The sequence below is a fragment of the Sinocyclocheilus rhinocerous genome, unplaced genomic scaffold (assembly GCF_001515625.1).
Source record: "Sinocyclocheilus rhinocerous isolate Xijiao unplaced genomic scaffold, SAMN03320098_v1.1 scaffold304, whole genome shotgun sequence".
Lineage (NCBI taxonomy): Eukaryota > Metazoa > Chordata > Actinopteri > Cypriniformes > Cyprinidae > Sinocyclocheilus > Sinocyclocheilus rhinocerous.
Genome location: NW_015659941.1, coordinates 1,171,931 through 1,177,118, shown reverse-complemented (window position 1 = coordinate 1,177,118; position 5,188 = coordinate 1,171,931).

Sequence of the window (5,188 nt, the reverse complement as noted above, 5' to 3'; positions counted from 1 at the left end):
GATTAATTAGGGGTGGTAGACCATCTTGGGTCAGCAAAAAAAAAACAGCTGGTATGACCTTGCTTTTCAACTGATTTTATTTTATATCTTTTAAAAGTATAATCTGTACCCATAAAAAATTACAAAAGGCCAGTTTGTTTAAGGGGCCCAAGGCGAGATCATAAAAATTGTGTAAAATGGTCATACATAAAACTCTATAAAATAACATCCATAAAAATGCAGCAACAAGATAAAATGGTTTCTTTCTTCTCTAGAAATATTAATGTGTATAACGTTAATTAGAGCAATAGATTCAATGCAAACAAACAAGAATTGGGGCAGAATTGTGGTAAAATAGGATTCAAGTTTAAAATAGTGAAGTCAAGTGTAGTAATGTGAAAATAATTAAGAATCTATCTCTCTATCTATATATATTCGTTTGATCTTATATGCGATTCCTTGAGCTAAATGTTGGATCGATAAGGAGGCCTGTTAGCACACAGCTGTGTGTCCAGAGGCTGTTGGCACGACCTGAGAGCCCACAACGACTTATTGTGTCACAACAGCATTACAGGAAGGTCAAACAGGAAGCAGCACATGTTCACCATTCTGCGAAGAACGTCTTTGCACCATTTGGAGAAGAACATGTGACAATGTGTTGAGTTCACTTATGGGCATTTCTATAATTACAGGCACTTAGAAATCTTGCTAAATTATTTTTTTGCTATTTTATCTTGATTAAACTATTTAACAGTCATATTTAACAAAATATTTTAAAATGTTAATATCCTGAAATAAAGGTCTCTTTATGGCCTTAATCAACCTTCAAAGTTTTAAAGTGCATCAACAAAAATAACTATTATTTTCAAATACAAATACACTTTTTCCCAGCAAGGATGCATGAAATTGATCAAAAATGACAGTAAAGATATTTATAATGTTACAAAAGATAAATGTTTCTTGAGCAGCAAATCAGAATATTAAAATGATTTCTGAAAGAGCATGTGACACTGAAGACTGCAGTAATGATGCTGAAATTTCAGCTTTACGTCACAGGAATAAACATTTTCAAATATATTCAAATAGAAAACAGTTATTTTAAAATGCAATAATATTTCACAATATTACTGTTTTTATTGCATTTTCGATTACATAAATGCAGGCTTAATGAGCATAATAGGCTTCTTTGAAAAACATTTTAAAAACTCATACCAACCCCAAACTTCTGAGTAGTAGTGTTCATGATTTTTCAGACCTAGAGAAGTGTTTAGCAGGCCTTTAGCTAAAGTTAGCTCTATATTTGACTAACACGGCCTCTGCTCCCTCTTGTTCTTTGGCTTTTCTGTGTTGAAATCTAAGACAGAGCCTCATGCCTCTTTCGTTAAAGATTAAGGGATCTGAGAATGTAAATATTTCCAGCTGATGAGCCGAGATGAATGAAACAGGCTGAAATCATAGCCCACGGCGATGCCATCAACTGTCCTTATGATAGAAAAACAGCAGTAAACACACACACACACACACACACAGAGAGAGAGAGATGATCAGACATATCAAGTATCAAAAGCTCAGTTTTCTGCATTATTCAAAGACAGTTGCTATTGGTGTTACATGGCGCCCCCTATTGACAAGCACCTTGAGTTTAACTTGTTTTCGGAGTAATTTTTAAGAAAAAAATTTTTTTTTTCACAATTATGAGCAAAATCAGGGTCTAAACATCACAGACTGACCCCATGCCTCAAAACAAAAACAAAGTTCAAGCTGCATAAGTTAAAGTGTTGTAAACGATAATTAAATAAATGCAGTTTATATTCATTTTAATATTAATATTTATTATTCATATTGTACATAATGTATATTATGTATTTATATGGTTACATAATTTATATTTGAAAATACTTTTACATTGTATTTTTTACATTTATGATTTGCAAGATTTGTTTGAAATTAATGTTCATATGATTTGTACATAACAAATACATCATAAACATACATCATTTATTTATCTTATTATATAATTTATATGACATTTATAATGTAATTTACATTGTATTTTTCAAATTTGTGATCTGCATTCATGAAATAAATTTTGTATGATTTGTACATAACTGCATACATAATACATAAACATCATTTATTTGTTTTATATAATTATACTTTTACATTGTATTTTTTCAAATGTATTATTATTATTATTATATAATTTATACTATAGTTACTATATACTGTGTTTTCAATGTAATTCACAATTTACAATATTTTGTAAATTTATCATTTGTATTATTTGTATGAGATGTATTTTTTGTATGATTTGTATGAAATGTATTAATAATAATAGCATAAAATGTATCTAAGTAAACATGCTATCTTCCCAATATTTCTGTTTTTATGTGTTTGTAGGCTTACTGGGGCCTTAATAAGCTTAACACACTTATTTAGGCACACAGAATCGCTGCCTAGAAAGAGAAAGCATCATGTAAATTGACACCTAAACAATCACTTATAAGGTTTTAAGAAAGTTATAAGAAAGTACCGTACTAGGCTGTGTTGCCCAAAAGCATCGTAAACCTAAGTTGATCGTAGCTCCATTAGTGACAATGGTTCTGTGATCAACTTTGGCTTATGATGCTTTTGGGAAAAGCAGCCCTAGGCAGTAGATGCTGATAGCTTATATGTACATTTGTGTCCCTTTTCACGTCTCACTTTGTCTATCTGGCTCTCTAAACATCTAAGCGCATCAATAAAGTCAGAAGATCTGTCAATGTTCCTCTAGGAGACAGAAAGTCGTTGTTACCCACAATGCTCTGGATCTCTTTATGTGTGCTGTAATAGCATTTAATTGGGGATTTAATGAGGATGAGAGCCTGAATACTGATGCTATCAATGAGCAAACATCTCTCTATGGCCTTCTTTTAGAAATACACAGACAAACTGGTCTTTCATATTAACCTTGACAGCGGAAATATCCCATGTGACAAGGTTGGTGGCACTGCACATATATAACGCCTAGTGTTCAAAAACAAAAGCGTTTTGGAGTTACTCATTTTATAGGCATAATTATGAGAATATTTATCATCCTGTTGTGCTCATGAGAGCCCCTGAGATACAAGTGATGATAGCTTACTTCCAAAGCATAAAATCAGTCCTGAGAATTATGTCTGATCAGATGAGTTGCGTATGATTATTGGCGCTCAACATGGCCTTGAGTTACCGGACTGCTGACATGAGATGTGCGTGTGATTCGGATTGAACACGGGATCCTGTTGTGTCTTGATATGAAGACTTTTCAGCTTTCTACATGGAAACTTCCACATGGAGATGCTGATTTTTGGCTGTGTTTTCTATAGCAGTTACAACCCAGATGTCAGGCAGCTGAACACACCGGGGCTGGTCTGAGCCGTGATTCAAAATAGAGGATGCATCCATTAATCAAACAACACAATAGTTTATGTAGTTTGCTAATGGAATCCAGCTGAATGACCTCTTACTATTAAGAAAACCTGTTCTGCCAGGAGCTTACTATTCTCTCAATACTGTCAATATACACAGCAGGCCACACACACAATCTTTTTGAATACAGTAAGTGAAACAGCAGGCATTATTGCACTGTACATGTTTCAAGCATGACCTCATGTGAGTGCCACCCATTTATTTGGCCTTATTTTATTTCACTTTTGGGCAAATATGTCATCTGGCAGCCTGACCAAATCAAGGAAATGTAGAATACCTAGAGAAAACTATCTGATGCTGTTCCTTCCTGGATGTAAATGACTTGAAATATTCCAGAATTTTTTGACTCAGACACCTGAGCTGTACATGTCATGTGCCTAATGAATCTGAAGGTTAGCTAGTTAGCTAGTTAGCATGGCTCAGTTAGCCTCTGCTGGTAAATGCTGGAACTACACCACATGATTGCAAAGAGATTCTGTCTCCATTGGCTGCCAAATTATTTATTGATTAATAGATACAAATATAATGAAATAAAAATGCACAATTAAGAGTGGTTACATATCTACTATAATATAATAAAAAATTATCACTATATATATTCACACACATATACTAGTTACTTTTTTAGGGAGTAACACAATATTGTAATGCATTACTTTTAAAAGTAACTTTCCCCAACACTATATATATATATTGTATAACCACTCTTCATACAGTTAGTAAACAGCAGGCATTATTGCGCTGTATATATATATATATGTGTGATTGTGTATTTTTGTTTTATTATTTCATTTTTATTTATTCTTATTGTTATATATTTGTATATGTATATATTATAGATATAACGTTATTTTTTAATTCTCATCAAATTTGATCTATTTTTAATATTCATATAGATTTCCAGAAAATATTTACTATATAAGTTTTTACTAAATGAAATTGTAATGGCAAATATAAAATATCATAAAAAGCGCTCTCTAGCTGTTAGGTCTTGTGTGTTTGAGGGTGGTTTGGTTTTTGTTCCATCTGGATTGTAGAACAAGCACATCAGTTCATTAGTGTGGCTTCTGATCTAGAGGCTGCTTTAATCTGAAACTGTAAACTCTGGTTAATTACATCCTCTTAAAGAGAACTTAATTATACACAATCAGACCAGAGGAGCAGCGGAGGTCATGTTAGTGACACATAGCAGATGAGGTGAGAGCCATTGTGTTTGAACCACTGCAACTTCATTCACCATGTCAGCAAGAATTAATATATCAATATATAAATAAAAAACATATGAGAGTTATTCAAAACTGTGTAACTTTTTTTTATTTTTGTCTTCTTTTTTTTAACTTTTTTTTTAACTTTTTTATTTATCATCATCATTATTATTATTAAAAACAGAAATTATACTATACAAACATTTTTAGGGCAGCCCAGTTCATACCAAGAACGATAACTATAAAGACAACGATATTAGCGTCCACACCAGTGACCTGTTTATTCTAATGCCGAGTTCACACTGCACGATTTTCAAACTCGTCGGATCGCCGTTGTTTTCACACTGCGTGACTATCTGGGGTAGCATTCAGTCGCTGCTGTGTTCACATTGCACGATGGAACGATGACAGGAGGTTACACACTGCATGACTTCACAATAGGAAGAATCGCCGACAGCTCTGTCTGGTCCGCAAACTACGTTCCACAACAAAACACACACGAGAAGTGATAAGGAAATAACGCGAGAACCCGCGTGCGTCAGACCGGAGTTCTC